Below are 23,775 nucleotides of genomic sequence, written 5' to 3'. Positions count from 1 at the left end.
CCTGAGCCGAAGCCGGACGCTCAACCGACTGAGCCACCCAGGCGCCCTTTTTTTAATTTTTTAAAGAACCAACTCTTAGTTTCGCTTACCTGTTCTATGTTATATATATATATATATATATATATATATATATATATATATATGCATATATATATATATAATGTGTGTGTGTGTACACACACATATTTATATATGTATATATATACACACATCATTTATTTCTGCTCTAATCTTGATTATTATTTATTATTTCCCTTCTTATGCTGGCTTTAGGCTTTGTTTACTGTTCCTTTTCTATGCTCACCACTATACCACCAATGCACGCTACTCTTCCTTTTCTAGATCCTTTAGGGGCAAGGTTAGGTTGTGTATTTGAGACCTTTCTTGCTTCTTCAGATAGGCATGTATTGTAATACATGAAAGATTCTCAAATAAGAAAATGGATGAATAAATCATAGAATATTATGTACTTCTACAAAGGATAAGTTACATGTAGATGTATTTATCTGGACCAGCAAAAGCAAGTTCTTGAGTAATGACATAATAGCTAACATTTATTGAGCACTTACAATGTGCTAAGCCATTTACATGTGATATTTTCATTAAACATCATTGCTGGGGGCTCTCTCAATATGCGTCTGCCTCCTCCTTCCTGCTGTATCTTGGGTGTTTTCTTTCTTTGCTGTATTTTATCTGATTTGTCTCCCAGAAATGATTATCTATTGGTGACTCCCTCACCTGTTCACTTTGTTATTTTAATTTTACAACCCTCATATACAGTAATGGTCTCTGGAACAAAAGAAGGCAAATGTGTATGTGTGGTCCGCTTTCTTGAGCCAAGGGCCTTTACTCTCATGCTGTCAAAAAAGAAATAGGGGCAGAAACTGCCTCGCCTATATATGCATTGATTTATATAGATTGGTATGAGGGCAGTGGAAGGCATGAAAGGGTATACACAAAGACTTAATGTTGGATTTGACACCTTGGCAATCTATTTTCCTTGAGTGGAAAGCTCCAATGATTTTGTAAATAACATCATTTCATTTTGCAACTGTGGATATGACCTGGATTTACAAGGTACTATATCTGTTATCATCATGTTGCTTCGTGGGTTTAGAATTATTTACTCACAAAGAAGGCGAAACCCTGTAACTACCAGAACAAATCATCTTAAGCATGGCTTCCAAGCCAAAGAAAGTCTTTTAAAACTCCATTAGCCAGGAATAGATTTCTATTTTAAATTTGAAAAAGATCTGTAGAGAAAAACTTATCAGAACAAGAAATTATATTTAAGAGCAACTCTAACTCTGTGATATGTTCTGAGTGTAAGGAGATTCAAAAACTGTCTTAGTCTTTTTAAGATGTATGTATTTGTAAAATTATTTTCTTTGCTTTTCTGCTAGACATTGGAGTATGCTCATTAAAAGTCACTGGAAGAGCATGTTCCACTAACAGTGCACTAAGCCACAGGATTAACGAATATTCTAGTAAAAGCAATCACATTTATTAATGTCCCCCATGGAGCTGTGGTTTAAAACAATAAACTTAACTATAATAATTTGGTATCCATTAAGTGAATAAATGAATTCTTCCATCTATTGTTTCTAGTATACTTTAAACTCCCTGGTAGTAAAAGGGGAGAGAGTGGGAAATATTTTATTTATTTTTAAACGGAATAACTTTGGAAAAAGAATAAACCCAAAAGAGTGCAAACAATCCACTTGCATTAGTTAGGAATTTACGATTCTGACAAAACCATGTGCAAAGAGTTAATGAGCTGGGCTGACTCCATTGGTAAACACATCCTGTAGTTGGAGGGGTCGGCAGGAATTTAGGACCAAGATGACTGCCTGCAAAGGCCGGCAGGGGCATAGGAACACAGCTGGCGGATAAAGGGGAATGGTTTTTTCCCATTCATTCACCAAAATATAGTTAAGTACCTCCTTTTTACCAGTGTTAGAGGCCTTTCAAAACTGATCTCATTTAATCCTCGCACTAAGCCTTAGAGATGAAGAAATCAGATGAAAGAGAGAGACTTTAACAAAGTAACAGCTAATAAGTGGAAGAACAGAATTTCCACTGAATACAGAGCCAACTGACTTTCAAAACCTATGCTCTTTTTTCTTTTTTTACTGTCTTATTGATTTTTGAGAGAGAAACAGCATGAGCAGGGGAGGGTCAGAGAGAGAGGGAGACAAAGAATCTGAAGACAGGCTCCAGGCTCTGAGCTGTCAGCACAGAGCCTGATGTGGGGCTCGAAACCATGAACTGGGAGATCATGACCTGAGCTGAAGCTGGACGTTCAACCGACTGAGCCACCCAGCCGCCCCTCTATTTTCTATCACACTGTGTGTAGACTGTTGTCCACACCTGAAATCATTTGCTTAATCTGCATAGGAATAAGCTCCTTGAGAGAAGAAGCTGTGGTTGTTTTGTGGCTTTATGTGTCCCTCATCACACTTTAGAGATTCCGAAGCTGGGAGCCGGGCACTTCCTATTCCATTTACTTCCCATTTGCTACAACTTGCTAAGGATTTATTCCACTCCCTTTGGCCAGGGTTCTGGTGCCCGTTCTTACATTCATCTTTGCTTGGCTCTTGCTACTACTCTTTTCCTCAATACCATTTTCCATACAGCAGCCAGAATGAGCTTTTAAAATGTTCATCATATCATCTTGATCTCTGAATAAAATCCAAAGCCTTACCAATGGCTTCCATGGCCCTGTTATGGCTGCTGCTCGCGTCTGCCCTGAGGTCTCCGCCCAGGCCCTTGCCTCCAGCCACACAGGCTATCTTCCTACTTCTCATCACTCTGAACTCTGTTCCACCTTGGAGCCTTGACACAACTGCTTCTCTTGGTCTGTATTTTCTTTAATTATTATATATATGTGTATGTATGTATGTATATGTTCAAAGAAGCACATGCAAGGATGTTTATTGCAGCATTTTTGTAATACAACCATTGAAAACAACCTAATGTCCTGCATCAGTAGGCAGGACCTAACACTATAATGCATAGCTTCTGTGCTTTGAAATATTATTCAGCAGTTAAAAACGCTGAGTTGTGCACTGATGGGAGTATGAGTTGATATAGTGTCTGTGGAAGGCAATTCAGTGGCATTTATCAAAATTAGCAATTTAAATACCACTTGTGCAATTTCCATTTTGGAAATTCAATTCATTCTACAGATATGTTTCCACATATGGAAAGTGACATAAGTATGAAGTTCTTTATTGTAGCACTGGTTATAATAGTAAGCACTGAAAACAATCCAAGGCCCCATCAACAGGGACCTGATTAAGTTATGGTACAGGCATACACTAGAATAATACCACACCATGGAAAAAAGAATGAAAGTGCTCTCTATGTTCTGATATGGAAAGGCACTTCACAGTACAGAACAGTGTATAAAATATACATCAAATGGGAGGAAAATGGGAAGGAAATAAGATTCCATATTCCCATTTGCTATGCATGAACAGTAACTAGTTGTAATAAGAAACTTACAGAAGCGGTTCTCTGTGAAACTGGCATAGGAATGGTATAGATAAAGGATAAGAATGGGCCTTAACTATGTGAATATAATACCTCTCCTCTGCCCTCACATGCATAGAACAAGGAAGATGTGGATCTATGTGTTGTGACATGAAAAGGTCCGCAAGACATATTATTAAGAAAAACAAGCAAGTTGCAGAACAGTATGGACACACTTACTGAGGTTTAGAAATACAAGAGAGAGGAGGTGGGGAGAAGGGCTCAAGAAAGAGCCCGAAATCAGGAGTGGGCTGGTTAATGGGGACCTTCCCTTTAGCTATATGGTTCAGTTGTTGTTGTTTTCCAGGAAAAGTGTACTATGTATCACGTGTTCATTAATTATAAATAAAAGAATAAAGGGGCACCTGGGTGGCTCAGTTGGTTAAGGGTCCGACTTCAGCTCAGGTCATGATCTCACAGTCAGTGAGTTCGAGCTCCGCATCAGACTCTGTGCTGACAGCTCAGAGCCTGGAGCCTGCTTTGGACTCTGTGTCTCCCTCTCTCTCTGCTCCTCCCCCGTTCGCACTCTGTCTCTCAAAAATGAATAAATGCTTAAAAAAATAATTTTTTTAAATAAAAGAATAAAAAAGATTTCTGGGATAGGTCAGTGCCAGGTGATGCAGGTTCTGGGAGTAGGTGACTGCAATGGAGTGAAGGTGAAGGAGGTGTAAGAAACATTCAACAAAGCTATTACCTTGAGGTACACAGATGCTATGAAGCCCAAGTGATACTGAGAGCTGGGGTAGAGCACCATGGAGCATTCTAAAGGCTATGAAGAATGAGGAGAATCCTCAAAATGTCTTAATCAGGAGAGGCCATTCCATGGCTTCCCCAAGGGCATGGCTGGAGGTTCTAGAGCCATATGACAGAAGCCCCCAAAGGGAGGGGGCTTTATCCAGTAGAGGAGGAGAAATAGTCTGGGCCTCTGCTGTGCAATACAATGACCACTAGCCACATGTGGCTACCGAGCACTTGAAATGTGGTTAGTACAACTGAGAAAAAGAAATTATTTAAATTAATTTGAATTTAAGTAGCCACATGTCTATTTATGTTTATCATATTGGACAGCAGAGACCTGGAGTGAAGCTTGTATGAGGAGCTGATTCTGGTGGTTTGGGAGACAGAAGAGTAAGTGGCCTCCGCTAGAAATGCCCACCGTGATACAGTGATCTTGGAGGGTCTGGGTCTCATGGATGCAGGAAAAGGAAAAAAGTGCTTTGGGGAACGAATGGACTATATAGAAGGATAAAGAGTATTTATGCGAACAAAGATCTGACATTTCTATTATTGCATAAAATTCTGCTCGACAATGCTGGTCAAGTCACATGCTGCTATTGAGCCCTTGAAATGTGGCCAGTCCCAAAGGAAATGTGGTGTGAGTGTAAATACACCCTGGATTACAAAGACTTAGTCCAAAAAGAAGAATGTAAAATATCAATAATTTTTCACATTGATTACATGTTGATAATGCTTTCGATATATTATATTAAATAAAAATATTATTTCAAGCAATTACAACTGTTTCTACATTTTTAAAATGTAGCTCCTAGAAAATTTTAAGTTACATATGAAGCTTGAATTATATTTCTATGGGACAGAGTTAGTCTAAAAAGTGCTAGGGAAAAGGTTGAGCAGGGGAATAGGCCAGAGCAGTGCTGAGGATTATGAAGAAGAGAAGCATTTGGTACATTTTGGTCCTAAGTGGTGTCTGATGTGATCTTGGTTTGCTGGGGAGGGCTCCTCTGAGATCTGCTGAGGGACCGGGGTGCCTGCATGGTACAGGCCTGAGTAGAAGAGTTGCAGGGTGATGCTGAGGGTCTTATTTTTAGGGCCAGTTCAAGACTTGCCCAGATTCTCTTTTCCCTATGAAAATGCACTCCCCTCTGGTCTTCATTTGGCTGATAATACCCCAACATTCTACTCCTTTACGTAGTAGATAGTGCCCTGTTTAAGACCAGCCTTTCTCCTCTATAGTCAAAAAGATGCTCAACTCACTTATATTAAGAGAAACACAAAGCCAAATACAAGGAGATACTGGTTTTCACCTAACAGATTGGCCGAAAGAAAAAAATTAAATACAAGCTGTGTGAGCAAGGTAGGGGAAAACAAGGATTGTGGTGGGAATTTGGCTAGCCTGCCTTCGTAGAAGACACATTGACAGTGACTACCAAAACTTTAATTATGCACATCCTCTGACTCAATCCTAGTAATTAGTCAACAGATATACATGATGACAAATGGCATATGTCTTGCAGTAGTGTTAATTTTTAAAAATATTACAAAGATGGGGCAGCTGGATGGCTTGGTCGGTTAAGCATCTGACTTCAGCTCGGGTCACAATCTCACGGTTTGTAGGTTCGAGTTTAGCTCTGTGCTGACAGCTCGGAGCCTGGAGCCTACTTTGGATTTCTGTGTGTCCCTCTCTCTATGTTCCCCCCACCCCCAACTCATGCTCTGTTTCTCTATGTCTCAATAATAAATAAACATAAAATAATTTAAAATAAAAAAAATGCTAGGAAGAACTTAAATGTTTGTTAATAGAGAGTGATTAAATAAATGATGGGTATAAGTTAAACAAAATTATAAAGTAATAATGTAACTTCAATAACAGGTAGCCACTAAAAATAATAAGATAGAAATAAGGCAGATCTATATGTACAGAGAAGGATCTCTGAGATAATTTAAAAAAGAAAAAGAAGCAAAATCATGATGTAATGAACAGCACATGGTGACTATAGTTAATAATACTGTATTGCATATTTGAAAGTAGCTAGGATCTTGATAACTTTTTTTTTTTTACATTTTTTAACATTTATTTTTTTTTGAGACACAAAGAGACAGAGTGTGAGCAGGGGAGGGGAAGAGAGAGAGAGAGAGACAGAATTCAAAGCAGGATCCAGGCTCTGATGGGTCAGAATAGAGCATGATGCAGGGCTCGAACCCACAAACTATGAGATGATAACCTTACCCATGTCAGATGCTTAACCGACTAAACTCCCTAGGTGCCCAATTCTTTTTTGTTTGTTTTGTTTAAGTTTATTTATTTTGAGAGAGAGAGAGAGAGAGAGAGAGAGAGATCACAAGGAGGGCTGGGACAGAGAGACAGAGGGAGAGAGAGAGAATCCCAAGCAGGCTCTGCACCGTCAGTGCAGAGCCTGATGCAGGGCTCGAACTCACCCACCATTAGATCATGACCTGAGCCAAAATCAAAAGTTGGATGCTTAACTGACTAAGCCACCCAAGTGCCCCTCTTTCCTTTCTTTCCTTTTTTTTTTTTTTTTGGACAGTTCTTATCACAGGAAAAAAAACCTGTAACTATGTATGTGATGGATGTTAACCAAACTTATTTTGGTGATCATTTTGCAATATATACAAAATCAAATCCTTATTTTGTAGCCTCAAAAAATGTAAAAAACTATGTTTGCTCAATTATATGCTTGTAAATGTATAGAATTGTTTTTAAAGGATATGTTGAAAATCAGTAATAATAGTGGCTTCTAAGGAGGGGAACTGTGTATTGTGGGAAGGGAGACTTTTCCATTCACTGTACATATTCTGTAACTTTAAATTTTTTTGATTATGTATATATATATATATAGCCTATTCAATAAGACGAAATACAGCATCGAATGACTTCTGCTGAAGCACAGAATTTCCTCTCTTCACAACCCCAGAGGGTATCTTTCGTGTACACTTCATACTACAGCTCTTTTCTGGTGCCGCAACTTCCTCTTTGTCTCCTTAGAGAGTCCGAGTCACCCACTTTCCACTTAATAGCTGAAGAGAACAATTTGTGTATTTATTCATTTGATTGTCAAGTACAGCATCTGTACTTATCAGTTTTTAGGTTTTAAGTATTTTGATTTTTTTCCCCTCTATTTTGTCCCTTTCTTCATACTTAATCATTTATTATTTAGCGAATGAAGGTTTTTAAAAAGTCATTTACATTGAAAAAATCAAAGTTCTTTTGCCCTTTCTCTTATTCTTTGGCATTCTTTAAAAATACACACTTACGGGGCACCTAGGTAGGTGGCTCAGTTGGGTAAGCATTGGACTTTGGTTGGGACACCTGGGTGGCTCAGTCGGTTAAGCGTCCAACTTCAGCTCAGGTCATGATCTCACGATTCGTGGGTTTGAGCCGTGCATCGGACTCTGTGCTGATAGCTAGCTCAGAGCCTGGAGGCTGCTTCGGATTCTGTGTGTCCCTCTCTCTGTCTGACCCTCCCCTGTTCACACTGTCTTTCTCTCTCAAAAATAAATAAAACATTAAAAAATTAAAAAACAAAAGCGTCGGACTTCGGCTCAGGTCATGATCTCATGGTTTGTGAGTTCAAGCCCTGTTTCGGGCTCTCTGCTGTCAGCTCAGAGGCTGGAGCTGTAAGGACGCAGGTCTGAATCAAACTGACTCCATGACAGGATTCAAGTTTCCCTCTGACCTTGGAGGCCTAAATGTTGGTCTCTCAGAATCATTAGACAATAGAAGGGCACACAGTGCCCAAGGCAGGAGGGACCACCCTTGTAACACCCAATCAGGAAAGGGCAGCTAACACCCTTAACATTTCTAAGGGCAGGCTTAAAGATAGAAGCTATAGATAATCACCTATTGCTTAAGGCTAGTCACACCCTACCTGAGGGTCCTGGGTCCACTCAATGCTCTAAATGTTGTGATTGGGTCCTACCAAAAGTAACAATGTGTATGGTTAAAGTTACTGCCAATAATGATAGGCAATAGTGATTGGGTCACTATGTCACAATTTCCTATAACTCCCCCTTCCCAAACCCCATAAAAAGCCCTACCCACCTTTGTTCGGGGCTCTCAGCATGGATCCACTGTGTTGGTGAGGTCTGTGAGCCTGAGCTTATAAGCCTGTAATAATAAAGCCCTTTGCTTTTGCATGCGTGACTCGGTCTCCCTGGCTGTCTCTGATTTTTGGAGATGATATTGAAATCTTGGGCATAACAGAGCCTGCTTTGAATTCTGTGTTTCCCTATCTCTCTCTCTGCCCCTCTCTCAATTGTGCATTCTCTCTCTCAAAATTAAATAAACAAATACTTTTTTTTTTCCTCTTCTGGGGACGGCGTCTGTAGGCCTTCAGGATGGTCCAACGTTTGACATACCGTCGTAGGCTGTCCTACAACACAGCCTCTAACAAAACTAGGCCGTCCCGAACTCCGGGTAACAGAATCGTTTACCTTTATACTAAGAAGGTTGGGAAAGCACCAAAATCTGCCTGTGGCGTGTGCCCAGGCCGACTTCGAGGAGTTCGTGCTGTAAGACAAAGTTCTTATGAGGTTGTCTAAGACGAAAAAACACGTCAGCAGGGCCTATGGTGGTTCCATGTGCGCTAAGTGTGTTCGTGACAGGATCAAGCGTGCTTTCCTTACTAAGGAGCAGAAAATCGTTGTGAAAGTGTTGAAGGCACAAGCTCAGAGTCAGAAAGCTAAATAAATGAAGCTTTTTTGAGTAATAAAAAATTTTTTAAAAAAACAAACAAACAAACAAACTTAAAAGATATTCAAATTATGTAGAATTGGGGAGAAAAAAATCCAAAACATCTGTTGCAACATGCCCTCTAGTGGTTAAAGAAACCTATTCTTTCACCAGCTCCTCATTTTCTTAAAAATCAAGGACTTCTGTGTTTTACAAATCTGAGTGAAAACTCTAAGTACTAAGGAAAAAATAAAAAGCCATGAGAAACATAAACATTCAGGTTGCTATAACAAGAACACCAGAGACTGGGCGGCTTAAACAAAAATCATTTATTTTTCACAGTGCTGGAAGCTGGGAAGCAAGATCAAGGTGCTGGCAGATTTGGTATGTGGTGAAAACTTGCTTCCTGGGTCACAGATGTTTATCTCACTGTGTCCTCATATGGCAGAAGGGGTGAGAGAGATCTCTGGGGCCTCTTTTATAAGAGCACTAATCCCATTCGTCAGGGCTTCATCCTCATGACCTAATCACCTCTCAAAAGCCCCCCTTCCTGATACCATCACATTGAGAGTTAGGATTTCAACATAAGAATTTGAGCTAGGGTGGGGGCTGGGTGGGGAGAGCACGAACATTCAGCCCATGACAACAGGTACATTTCTTAAGCCAGAAACAAATAGTAACTAACAAAGAGAATGATTGGAAACATACTTAATTTGCTTTAATATCCAATTTTCTGGAGTTGAATACACAGATCAAATGTGACTTTCCAAGTCTAGATTTAGTTATATGGATAAATGAATTGGAAGAAAAAACCCTAAACTAACCATAGTTTTAATTTGCCCATGAAAGAAACAAAGGATGCATCATTCAGTAAGTAGTCATTGGAATTGGTAAATGAAAGAATGCTTGACTTCTAGTAAATGATCTAAGAACAAAATTCGTGGACATTTTTAAGAGTGTGACGGTCAATGTCCTTTGTTTGCAAAGTGCCCTGGGGCCTGGTCATGGTAAACCAGGACCTATCTGAAGAGGCCTGGAAGCCAAAGGAGAGTTGGGGTGTGGTTTTCTGAAAGTACTTTTTTCCAACAAGGAGTTAAGCTCAGAGTAGGATGAATTGTGGCCATCTTGATGAAGGTAACCAACAATTCCCCTCAGGTCAGTGTAAGATTAATAGATAGAGGCAGAGAAGAGAGGAAAGAAAGAGACCAAGTTATGGAGCCAAGAAAGCCTTTATTGGGATATGCAATTCCCAGGCGAGGTTCTGTGACTCCGGGAGTGGGGAGTCAGGGAAGTTGTGCCTGGTATGGGAGGGGCGAGTTATTTTATGGGTGAAAGAGTTCCAAGTTAGGTCTTGGGAGGGCAGATTGCCAAATAAGGGCATTTTAGGGCTGTGGCAGGATGGGATAGGTTGATGGGAAGCTGGAGCTTCATGATTGGCTGTTTTCAAATGGCATGGGACATTCCAGGTCTGCAGGGTGGGGGTTGTCAATGCAGGGAGTTCTTCTCTGACCCACAGCAGAATGGCCGCTTGGTCACCATCTTAAGGTAATTCTTACAGTCAGTAGTAGGAAAAAAGAATAGGTGCTGAGTACTTTTCAAGGAAGAACATCCAGTTCCTGTGCCTGTTGCCCTTGGACTCTAGCAAAAATGCCCAGGATATTAATATGCCACATTTTCTTGAAATTACCACCTGTGGAAGTGGCCCTTACACAGAGACATGACCCTCATATAGGTCTTTGTCCCTGGGCCAGCCCTTCGCCTTCCTTGGCTCTTGTTATTTCTGAAGTTGACAATTCTTTAATGTTTTATGATGAAAAGGAACTCTTGTGCAAGAAGGGATGGATGAGATGAAGCAGCTATCACCTCTTTTTCTTCCTGGACCTCTGATGCAGAGGTTTCAAATTTCAGGGTACCTTGTTATTGTTGGTCTGGGGAGGGCTCCTCTTGTCATTGATTTCTACATTAAATAATCTATTATCTTCACTTCTCTGGTCTGCTTCCCTTTAAGACTTCCCCCAAAGGCAACCATTATAATGTGTTTAATGTGTATCTGCATGTTTCTTGCAAAATGTGTATTATTTTGTGCACATGTATTTTATAATTGAATGGCACTGTACTATATGTCTCATTCTGTTTCTTTTCTTCTTCTTTAACATATGTCTTTGGGATCTGTTTATATTGCTATGTGTACATTTATTTTATTATTTAAAAAGAATTGTTTATAGTTTCTTTATTTTTGAGACAGACAGAGATGGAGCACGAGTGGGGGAGGAGCAGAGAGAGGGGGAGACACAGAAACTGAAACAGCTCTGAGCTGCCAGCACAGAACCCAATGTGGGGCTTGAACTCACGAACTGCGAGATCATGACCTGAGCTGAAGTTGGACACTTAACCGACTGAGCCACCCAGGCACCCCTCTATGTATACTTTTAATCTATTGTTTTTAATTGTTGCATAATACTCCTTGGTGTATATCCACAACTGCAACAATCTATTCACCAAGTGATGTATATCTGATTATCTCTAACTTCCTGCTACCACAATTAATGCAGTCTTCTAATGAACCTGAGTGAGAATATATTCAGAATATGTATTCAGGGAAGAAATTACTGGGTTATGGAATATAAATGTATTTGGTGGCGCCTGGGTGGCTCATTTGGTTAAGCATCTGACTCTTGATTTTAGCTCAGGTTATGATGTCATGGTTCATGGGCTTGAGCCCTGCTTCAGGCTCTGTGCTCTCAGTGCGGGGATTTCTCTCTCCCTTCCTCTCTCCCCCTTCCTCTCTCTCAAAATAAATAAATAAACTTTAAAAAAGGAATATAAATATTTAATTTGAGTACCAGATTATTCTCCAGAATGTATGAACTAAGGCACACATTCTATACCAGAAGGCAAAAAAAAATGTTCACAAATTCTTTGTACCAACTCCCATCAAAAGGTAGAACCTACTTCCCTCCCCCTTGAATCTGATTTGATCTTGTGATTTGCTTTGTGGAAAGTGACAGAAAATGTTTGTGTTCTGACCCTAGACTTCAAGAGAGCCCACAAATCCTCCTTGTTGAGATGAGAGCCCTTCAACCATCATGCCGTCAAGCTCAGCCTAGCCAGCTGGAGGATGAGACCATGTGGAGAGAGGACCCATGTCCTCAGCCACCTTAGTGGAGGCCCCAGGTATGTGAGTGAGTGGAGAACATTTGGACCAGAAGGCTTGGCTACCCAGGAGAACCCAGTCCAAATTGAAAACCCATAGAATTTCTAGCTAAATAAAGTGGTTGTTTCAAGCCACTAAGTTTTGGATGTTTTGTTATTCACATAATAGATAAGTGGGAAAAAATCTAGACAAATGAGAACTCCTGATCACAGGGCATCATGTGTCTCACATGCCCACCAACACTTGTTATCATTCAGCTTTCTAATAGGTATAAAATGATATCTTGTTTCACTTGGATTTCTTTAGGATTATTAATAAAATTGAATACTTCTTTCTACGTTTGTTAGACTTTGGCTTCCTTTCCTTAAATTGCCTGTTCCTATCTTTTGTCCATTTTTCTTGTGAAGTTGGTGTTTTTTCTTGATGATTGGTAGTTCTTGTATACTCTAGATATTAATACCTTTTTATTTTTACCAATAAAATATCTTCTAATATTCTGCACTCTATTATTTTTATTTGTGATGGCTTTTGTTGATTCCAATTCCTTAATTTTTTTTAGGTAATCAAATGCATCAACTTTTTTTTTTTTAAATAGCCTCCACACCCACTGTGGGGCTTGAACTGACACTCCGAGATTGAGAGTCGCATGCTCTACTTTCTGAGCCAGCCAGGTGCCCCTTTTAAAGATTTTATTTTTTTAGGTGGTCTTGACACCCAACATGGGGCTCGAACTTACAGCATAAAGATCAAGAGTCACATTTTCTACGAACTGAGCCAACCAGGCACCCCTTAAATGCGTCAACTTTTGTCTTAAAGCATGTGCTTGTGAAATTTTGTTTAGGAAGTGATTCCCAACTCCTAGGGTTACAAAGACACCCTCCTATACTTTCTTCCATCAATATTAGAGTTCTTCCTTAGACAGTTGGATCCTTCTTTCATCTTGAAACCATACTGGAAAGTGAAAAGGAAGTTTTGCACCATAGTCCCATCAACCTGCTTTGGGGCATGGTGCTAGATGGGGACCATTTCCTTTTCTTCATAGTGAGTCACTTTTCTCACCACCATTTGTTGGGCCATTCATCCTTTCCCCCATTGATTTGTGGTGACATGTGACACCTTTGTTGTATATTAGTTTCCCTTGTGCAAAAGAATCTATGTTAGAGATCTCTCTTTTATTCCATTGGCCAATTTGTTAGTTTTTGTGCTATGATAACACTGTTTTTTGTTTGTTTTGTTTTTAACCATAATAGGTTTGATATTTTATTCTTATGTTCCAGACATTATACCATATGCTTTTTATTTCAGATATTTACTTAATCCTCTCAGAAACCTGCAAGGTTTGTATTACTATCTCTGTTTTACATAGAAGGAAATAGAGGCCCAGAAAATGTAATGTCATTCCCCAAATTTCATGTGATATTAAGTGTTGGAGCTAGGATTTAAACTAAGTCAGTCTGGCTAGAGAGCCTGTGTGTCCTATTCTACAACATGCCCAGCTTATCAGCTCCTGGTGTGGTTGCTCTTTCAGCTCTCTGAAGAGTTCCGGCCAATTTGGCAAGGGGGAAATGTCATCCTTTCAGTCCCTTGTCAAACACCAGCTTGGTCCTGCGTTTAACTGCCTCACTCTTCTCACTCAGACCCCATTGTATCTTTCGCTAACAGTAAGACTAGTCAGACCAATGTGAAAGTTTTAAAAATCCATATTCTGAACTGGATTTAGGTCACATGTGTGGCACTTTTAAAAATAGATTTCTAGGTGCTGGGTGTGATGAAGTGTTTTTTAATTATAATATATGCAATTTAGCACAATAGTGGGGAAAAAAAGTCAGAGAGCCCAGGTCCTCACAATATAGAAGACAGTGTTGTTGTTACCCACCTCCCTTCTTTCTTTTTTAGCAGAACCCAGATTTTATTCAGATAATGTATGCCCTAGTCAGCCAGGTGCTCCATGTAAGCCGATGATCATCTATCTTACTCCCCTGGCCATTAGATAGACAGGGCAGGGGCATCAACCCTTTTATGGCCAATGAAACATGGAGAGAAAGTCTGCTGGAATGGCTTCTAGGAATCTGTTCCCTCAGTCTTAAAACAAAAGAGCTATCCAAGCTTCCAGGAAGAAAGAAACACTTCTTCTGCTGTGATGTTGGGAGCTGTGGTAGCCATTCTGTGAACACAGTGGGTATGAGTCTGAGTGCAGGCTTACCCACTGAAGATGGCAGAGCAAAAAGATGGAAGGGACCTGGGTCTTTGATGAGACTGAGCTGCTAAATTAACAAATCCTGGAGCAGTCTTACCTCTGAACTTCTTGATGGTTAAATAAAGTCCCCTTGCAATTTAAGCTACATAATTGAGGGACCTTCTGTCAGTTGCCACTAAAGGTATTCTATAGATGCATCTTAAGGTGATGCATATCTACATCTTAAAACATGTCTTGTGTATTTGTGTCAGGAATGTAAGCAACTCTATGTGAGCTAAACATATCCACTTCTACTTCTCTAGTTCAGATTATGCACTGGGAACAGAACATAAAAGGGCATGTTTTACCACAGTTCCCATATCCCTGCCTTCTATAACTTTCCTTCCCATCTCCATGGAGCTTACCAACTAGTACGCAAGATAGAAAAATGACAGGACATGGGTGAATACCTGTCTTGGACTATGTAAAATGAGGACAGCCAAAAAGGAGTGAAGGGCCAATGTATCTGGGAGTGTAGCCAGAAAACAGAATTGCTGGATGAGGGAGCTGGCCAGAGGTAGGGTGGGACAGCAATAGGCTGAGGGGTGAGAGGAGGAGCCTGGAGTTGAGTCTTATATTTTGCATAGTAATTAGGGGAAGAGCCTGGGAGGAAAAGTATCTTAAATTGGGAGAAGGTGTAAGTTAAGGGACAGAGACTAGAAAAAATAGAGCCTAGTGCGGGAACCAGAACCTTGGTGTACTTGGAGCACAGGAGAGTCAGACCAGGAGGGGTGGACAAGGAGGTCGAAAACAATGCATTTTTCCCCCATTACTCCAAAAAATATCAAAATAGTGTCTCTCTCTTTTTAATGTGAAGTGACATAATATGTGCTCAGGTTAAAGAAGTATAAACTTCTTTGTGAGTATCTAATGTATATAGATATAGGAAAAAATTCATATGAGAATTTAAGAATGGCACTTTGGAATTTTTGTTTATTGAGGATGTTAAAAATGTTACTACTTCTTTCTGTTCGTTTGTTAAATAAACAATATATTCAGGAAGACCAAAGGACATACAGTAAAAAGTAAGTTTCCTTCTACCTCTGTTCCCCAGAATCTTAAATTTCCTCTTTGGGAGAAAGCACAGTGGCCAATTTTTTTTAAGTAAATTTATTTATTTTGAGAGAGAGAGAGAGAGAGAGAGAGACAGACAGATTGAGCAGGGGAGGGGCAGAGAGACGGAGAGAGAATCCCAAGCAGGCTCCTCGCTGTCAGCAGAGAGCCCAACACAGGGCTCAAACTCATGAGCTGTGAGATCATGACCTGAGCCAAAATCAAGAGTCAGAGCCTTAACCGACTGAGCCACCCAGGCACCCCCACAGTGGCCAATTTTTAAAGAACTATATTGTATATATGAACGAATACACATTATATCTTGTATTAGTTATCTACTGCTGTGCAACAAATTACCCCCAAACTCAGTGGCTTCAAACAATGAACATTTATAATGCCACATATTCTGTGATCAGGAATCCATCGGCTTAGCTGGGCCTCTGGCTCAGAGTCTTTCACAAGATCATGTCAGCTGGGCCTGCAGTCATCTCATAACTCTACTCAGGAGGATCTGCTTCTAAGCTCACTCAGAGGGTTGTTGGCAAGATTGAGTTTCTCAGAGGCTGTTGGGCTGCTGGCCTGATTTCTTCACTAGCTTTTGGCCCAAGGCTTCCCTCCGTTTCTTGCCCCAAGGGCTTCTGCACAGGGCACCTCACAGCCTGGCAGCTGGCTTAATCAGAGCAAACAACTAAGAAGAGCCAAAACCGTCAATAAAGACAAGCAGCCGAAGTTTTTGTTTATAATCAAGTCTCAGAAGTAACATCCTCTCACTTAGGCTGTTCCTTAGAAACACGTGACTAGGTTGAACCCAATCTCACAGGAAGGAGATTACACAGGGAAGGCATGGTTACTGGGGATTGGAGATCATTGGGGTCAACTTAGAAGCTGCTTGCGCACATGTATATACTGTATTTCTACCTAAAGATGTCTTTGTTTTTAAGCACAAAAATATTTCCTGCCTCGCTTTTGTCATGCAGTAGTGTATTTGGAGCAATTTCCAAGTCAGTCCACAAACATCTCCCTCATTCCAGCAACGGCATAACATTTCAGTCCTGACTCTACACTGAGTATCTTTTTGGATGTGCCATACCTTTATTAAACAGTGCTTTATTAATGGACTGTCTTGGATCTTTTGCTGCATACATTCTTCACCAGTGTGAGAATGCATCCGGAAGGTAAGTTCCTATACGTTTAATTTCTGGGTCAAAGGGTATGTACACTTCACATTTTGAAAACTATGGCCAAATTGCCATCCAGAAGAGGTTGTACCTATTTATTTTCCAACCCCGAAGTATGAGAATTGTCTACTTCTCCACAGCTTCTTGAGGCATTTTTCCCACAAGTTTTTTTTTAATGTTTTGTTTATCTTTGAGAGAATGCAAGTGGGGGAGGGACAGAGAGAGGGAGACAGAAGATCTGAAGCAGGCTCTGCACTGACAGCAGTCAGCCTGATGTGGAGCTTGAACTCACAAACCTCAAGACCATGACCTGAGCAGAAGTCGGATGCCCAACTGACTGAGCCACCCAGGTGCCCCTCCCCTGCAACAAGTTATGATGAAAAATAAAAAGAGAAATCATGGAAGAAAAATTAAAAACCAATATTTAATAAACAGAACAAATTGAAGTCACTAATTTTTTTAAATGAAAATGTAACAAGGCTCTGCTATTTGTTTAATTTGATGTGGATTTACCAGGGTATTTTCCCAATATACTATACAAAAAGGGCAGGGACTCCTGGTTTAGGTCTCAGAGTCCCTGATAATCGGTTCTGGCTCCTGTCACTATAATCTCAGATAATGTCTCCTCTAAGGTGGTGCAGATTTCTAAAAGCACTCAAAGTTAGCTTATCAGACTTATCGAACTTCATCTGGAGGACATGACACCAATAACTATCAAACCAAGTATACACAGAATAATTATTTACTTGCAACTCTACAGCTTTGGTCACTTTTGTCTTTTCTGCGGATGTTTCAAGCATTAGAAAGAGAATGTGAGCGTATTAAGAAGTTGTAGAGCCCAGATACAACTCTCCTCCAACCTCCTCCTCCTTTCTACAATCCATCAGCCTCTGTCTGTGTACTCTACAGATAAATGCTTATTTCATGAAGGTAGATTGTTCCATTGTTCAGTAGTTCTAGAAGTTAGAGATTATTTTGAACATGGAGTTGAAATCAGAAATCTGTCATTCTGAGCCCCTCTGTTCAGTGCTTCCTCATCTGCCTTAAGGAGAAACAGGGAAAAGTCTTCCTTAAGTGTGCTTTTCTCCTGGCTGATGTCTATTTTGCATCATTTCTTCTTCTCTGGAATTGATTTTCAGATCTACACTGATTCCTCTCCTCTTTACATACTCCTGTTCTAAGAGTCAAAAGTTATCAAGCATGAACATCCTCATGGTGCCAGTTTTTCTGCTGATCCACACATGGTCGTAGGTGTACTTTTAGGACCATTGACTGAGAGGATGCATAATGACAGAGCTGTGGTGAATTCGAGAATGCTTTGACAATGTTAACAGCAGCCTTGTACGTGATAACCAAACACCAGAAGCAACCCAAATGTCCCTCAATGGATGAACGGCCAAACAAATTATCGTCTAGCTATATAATGGAATATTATTCCGCTTTGAGAAGGAAGGAACTTCTGACACATGCTACATCACAGATGAACCTTGAAGACACTACGTTAAGTGAAATAAGCCTGTCACAAAAGGACCAATAATCTATGATTTCACTTAACATGAGGCACCTAGAGTAGTCAAATTTATAGAGACAGAAATAGAATGGTGGTTTCCAGGAGTGAGGGGAGGGATGATTGTGTTATTGTTTAATGGATACAGAGTTTCAGTTTGGGAAGATGAAAATGTTCTGAAGACAGACGGTGATGTAGTTTGCCCAATGTGAATGTACTTACTGCCACTCAACTGTACACTTAAAAATGATTAAAATGGCAAGTTTTATGTTATATGTATTTGACCACAGTAAAGCAAATTGTGTCTCATCAATTACAGCAGCATCTCCAAACACTTGAAATAATTATATGTTTATTTGACACCTATTATTCATACGCTGTACAATTAACTTTAGCTCACACATTTCCCTCCCCCCTAACCCCCAGATTTAAAAAAACTGTTTATGTATTTATTTTGAAAGAGATAGCACGTGCATAAAGGAAGGGGCAGAGAGAGAGGAGAGCAAGAATCCAAAGCAGGCTCTGTACTGTCGGCCCAGAGCCCGATGCAGCGCTCAATCCCACCAATGGTGAGATCATAACCTGAGGTGGAATAGCCAGGATGCTCAACCCACTGAGCCTTTCAGGTGCCCCTCTCTCCCCCAAAACTTCTTTCATCCCATGGTAAGCCTCTGGGAGCCATTTGTACTTTGTGGCATTATTTTCCTTAGCATAGTTGATTAGACCAAAATGAGGAGCTAATCTGAGCTGAACCATTCACAAACCCATCACTAGGATTTTAGAATTTGGTTTCAGGGGCGCCTGAGTGGCTCAGTCGGTTAAGCGTCTGGCTTTGGCTCAGGTCATGATATCACGGATTGTGGGTTTGAGTCCTGCGTCAAGCCCCACATCGGGCTCTGTGCTGACAGCTCAGAGCCTGGAGCCTGCTTCAGATTCTGTATCTCCCTCTCTTTCTGACCCTCCTCTGCTCGTTCTCTGTCTCTCAAAAATAAATAAAAAACATTAAAAAAATTTTTTAGAATTTGGTTTCAGGAACTTTTGGTCTCTATGTAGGGGTAAAAGTGAGAGGATAGATACATGGTTGGGAGCTATAAGGTGGCCATCTTCCTTGTTTATTTATTATTTATTCAACCAATATATATTGTTTGCCTATTGTGTGCCAGACACGAAAATAGGTGCTGGGATTCAGCTGTGTCCCTGCCTTCCTAGAGAAGCAGAGCAAACCTCATGGTAAATATATTATCTCTAATATTTTTGTTTTCTCTAATATTTAGTGATCTGTTCTCCCCTAAATAACACAGTATACCATGGGTTTATCAGAATTATTTTTAGCACTTTTTTTTTTTTTGACAGAGCATGAGAGGGGGAGGGGCAGAGAGAGAAGGAGACACAGAACAGGAAGCAGGCTCCAGGTTCTGAGCCAGCTGCCAGCACAGAGCCCAACGCGTGGCCTGAACCCACGAGCGCGAGATCTGACCTGAGCCAAAGTCGGAGGCCCAACCGACTGAGCCACCCAGGCACCCCAGCACTTTTTTTTTTAGCAAGAGCACTAGCACAATTTTTCAGTGAAAGCTTGGTGGACACCAACAGGATATTAGAAAGACTGTTTCATTGTAACAACTAATGTGACAAGAGCAGGATATTAGAAAGATTGTTTCATTGTAACAACTAATGTGACAAGAGCACCAATATCACAGAAGTTCCCTACGTTCACGAGATACCTACAAAGGATGGTGGGTATTTTGTGTATCAGCTGCAGCAGCACCACCAGGTGGCAAAACAGTAAATGATGTTTGCAGCCAATTGAGCCTGCCTGTTTAGAAATCACACAATTCTTGAAAATTGTTTTTTAATTGAGGATGAGAGGAGAGTTGTATTATTTCAAAATTTGTACATGAAGGGAGGCTTTTAGGTCTGATCAAGTAATAAATTTTGCATTTTCTTAAAATAAGACAACATTTTGTTAAGGTTCTCATTCTCCTCTCTGAGAAACTTCTAGTTAACTCCTGGGAGTTAGCCCCAGAGGCGAAGTCTTGAAATTGAGACAGACATGCCCAAAATTTCTTTAGCATCCTTCATGAGGTCTTCCCTCTCCTTTTCTGCAGTGCCAACCTTCTAAGCTCCCTTAGACCACCTCTGATATAGATTTCATTCATTAACAAATACTCAGTGAGTGCCTGCGTGGTGCTTACTCTGTTCGAGGCACTGCAAACATAGCAGCCAATACATCAGAGTAAAATTTCAGTCCTCATTTATCACACTCTTACTGTGACGCATTTGCCTCCTTTATGCCCTCTAAGTCCTTGACAATAGAGACCTGTCTCTTATCCTTTCTTCAATGGAACCGCACCCACTGAATTCCTCAGTAACAATTTCAGAACTCAGTTGGTCTGAGATGACTGTATTTATTAGTACCATTCCTATGGGATCTGATTGGAATCAAAGCTGTGCCTGCTAGTCAGGGGACAAAATACAGAAACAGAAAGTTCATTTTAGATCCTGTGGTTGGATTGAATAATCCAAAGATCTCTGCATCCTAATTCCCAGAATCTGCAAACATGTTAATTTGGACTTGTGGATGTGATCAAGTTAAGGCTCTTGAGATGGGGAGATTTTACTGGATTGTCATGGTGGGCCCAGTGTAATCACAAGAGGCCTTCTAACAGGGAGGCAGTAGAGTTACAGTCAGAGAGAAGATATAAGGATGGAAGCAGAGGTCAGAGAGGAGAAAAGATGCTATGCTGCTCACTTTGAAGATGGAGAAGAGGGCCATGAATCAGGGAATGTAGGTGAACTCTAGAAGCTGGAAAAGGCAAGGAAAAGGATTCTCTAGAATCTCCAAATGAACACAGGCCTGCAGGCACATTTTAGACTTCTGACCTCCAGAACTATAAGATAATACATTTGTGTTGCTGCATAAGTCACTAACTTTGTGGTAATAAGTTATGTCAGCAACAGGAAACTTACATAGATTTCTACATGTCTTCCCTCCAGTTTGCCCTCCCCACTGTCCATTCCCCCTGGTGCACAGCGCAGGACATTTCTACCTGGTTCCCTTATTTTCCTAAGTCATTGACATGTCCTGGTTTTTCTTAACACAAGCCTATAAGTGTTTCTCTAACCATCGTGTCTCACCATTGGCATTCTTTTTTTTTCATTTTTTAATGTTTTATTTATTTTTGATACAGAGAGACAGAGCATGAGAGGGGGAGGGGCAGAGAGAGAGAGACAGAATTGGAAGCAGGCCCCAGGCTCTGAGCTGTCAGCACAAAGCCCAATGCGGGGCTCGAACCCAGTAACATGAGATCACGACCTGAGAGGAAGTTGGACGCTTGACCAACTGAGCCACCCAGGTGTCCCATCCCATTGGCATATCCTTCTTTAGCATATCCTCTGAGTCCCCAGCTTTTCTATAAGAATTTAAAATTCTGTATTTTCAGTTCCATGGTTAGCTAAAAAAATTGTATGTAATTCAACTCACAATCCACAAGTTAGCCTCTTCCTGATAAGAACACTAAAAGTATTCTCATTAAAGTCAGGAACAAGGCAAGATTATCCATCAGCACCACTCTTACTTAATATTATTCTGGAGGTACTGGCTGTTATTACACAAGAGGAAAACAAAAAGATAGGGGATAAAAGGGGGACAAGAGGAGGTAAACTTGCAATTATTTGCAAATGATATGATTGTATACCTGAAAGACTAAGAGGCAAAAAACAGAAAAACTATACAAACAATAAAGGAATTCAGCAAAGTGGTTGGACACAACATTAATATATAGTAAATATAGTAATCAGCATATGAGTAACAGTTATTCAGTACCTATATAAACAATGGAAAAACAATCTACTTACAGTAACAACAGAAAGGATAGAACAAATAAGAATAAAATAACAAGAAATGTGCAAAGTGAATGTGAAGGAAACAGAACAAGACTTGAAAAAGAAGAAAAGTATGCCATATTCTTTGATAGAAGACTTACCATGATAACAATGTCAAAATAAAGCCTTCTGTGTTTAAGATCACTACAGCTGGACTTCTGTTATTGGCAACCAAGTGAAATTGATAAGGGAAATAGTCTTTTTTCATTTTATCTTCATAACTTCATTCTTCACTCAACCTTTATATTACTTGGTCTTGTCTTTAGAATTTCAATCTTCATGGGGATATGCAGGCTCCCCTTCGGCAGAAGGCAGATCATAAGTTGAAGCCTGATCTCTTTGTGTTCCAAGCCAACCCCACGTTTGGACTGCCATGTCATAGTCAATGAGGACTCCTTGGGAGCTGTTGTCCTTTGCTAGTTGTCTCAACTTGCCATGGGCACCTTCAGTACACTTTGCCACAAACACCCATGCACATACATATACACACTCACTCACTTATGAACACCATTTCCAGAATATCCCATCTAGATCATCTTAGGTTTTATCTTGTTAATGAAACAATTGTTACATGGTTGCATGCTAATGGTAATCTTCTCACCAGGATCATAGCTAAAATAGCAATTTTTATTATCTTGAAAGTGTCACCAGCTCATTCTTGGGCTATATGCTGGTTGACATCATTTATACATATCTTTTATTTGTCAGGCATTTTTAGTTCTAAAAAAATGCCACTGCTAAAAATAAGCCACTGCTAGTTACTGTCATCAAAAGAATTCTAGACACCATCAATAAGTAAGTGGGTGGGCGAGGGGAGAAAAGGGAGAACCTGCTATTGCTGCTGAAATCTTGTCAGGCTAGCATGCTGGGGTGGGGCAGGCGATCAAGTTTGTCAGAAAGAATCTTTAATTTCACACGGAACACACCCTCCTTGAAGGCTATTCCCTGACTATTCCTAGAAGCATCTGGGATGTCTCTTAATAGAAGAGCTAAGTCTGATTTTTAGCTGTTCTTTTCTCTCTCTTATCTTTTTTTTCAAAGCCTGGCACATGCTAGAAATTCAATAACTGCCAAGAAAAAAAAAAAAAAGGATGGGATTCTGCTTTCATCTGACTCTATCCTGAAGTCTAGAAAGCAGGGAAAAGCTGCTTGAAAAATTCTGTAGAATGAAAGTGCCACCAAGGTGAAGCAGTCCATTGGCACCCTACAGAAGAGTGTGGGTTTGGGGCAATCCTTTGTAAGGTCTCTCTTTCATTGTGTGCATTGGTAAATGCTGCTTTTGTTTCAGCCTCTCCAATCTACCTCCCCCACTACCTTGCTTTAAAAGAAATTTGACATTTGAAAGTCCCTAAAAATATTGTGGGTCCTAGTGTAAGGACACAGGTTCGAGACAATAGAAGGGCATACATTGCCCAAGGCAAGAGGGACCACCCTTGTAATACCCTTAACATTCCTAAGGGCAGGCCTAGAAATAGAAGCTATAGGTAATCACTTACTGCTTAAGACTAGTTACACCCAGGGGAAGGGGGAGGGGGGAAAAGAGGTGGTGGTGATGGTGGAGGGCACTTAAGGGGAAGAGCACTGGGTGTTATATGGAAAACAATTTGACAATAAAATATTATAAAAAAAGGAAATAAACAAATGTTAAAATTTTTTTTAATAAATAAAAAAATTAAAAAAAAAAAGTTACACCCTATGTGAGGGTCCTGGGTCCTAGGTCTACTCTGTGATTGGTTAACACTCTAAATGTTGTAATTGGATAAACCTGCTGTCAATAATGTGTCATAATAATAGGATCAC

The 23,775-nt window shown here is 40.3% G+C and overlaps 1 long non-coding RNA gene and 1 pseudogene across 2 annotated transcripts in view; both read left to right on the top strand.

Moving 5' to 3' along the window:
- Nucleotides 1-12,253, top strand: part of LOC115292811 — a 41,312-nt gene extending 29,059 nt beyond the window's left edge. For both annotated transcript variants that reach the window (XR_003909148.1, XR_003909149.1), the window contains exon 2: nt 11,998-12,253. This is a non-coding gene — a long non-coding RNA (uncharacterized LOC115292811). The remainder of the gene's footprint in view (nt 1-11,997) is intronic.
- On the top strand, nt 8,609-9,009 carry LOC115292810 (annotated as a pseudogene).
- Nucleotides 12,254-23,775: the final 11,522 nt, after the last annotated feature.

This window comes from Suricata suricatta, chromosome 5 (assembly GCF_006229205.1).
Source record: "Suricata suricatta isolate VVHF042 chromosome 5, meerkat_22Aug2017_6uvM2_HiC, whole genome shotgun sequence".
In the NCBI taxonomy this organism is placed as follows: domain Eukaryota; kingdom Metazoa; phylum Chordata; class Mammalia; order Carnivora; family Herpestidae; genus Suricata; species Suricata suricatta.
This window is presented reverse-complemented; position numbering and strand designations above follow the sequence as displayed.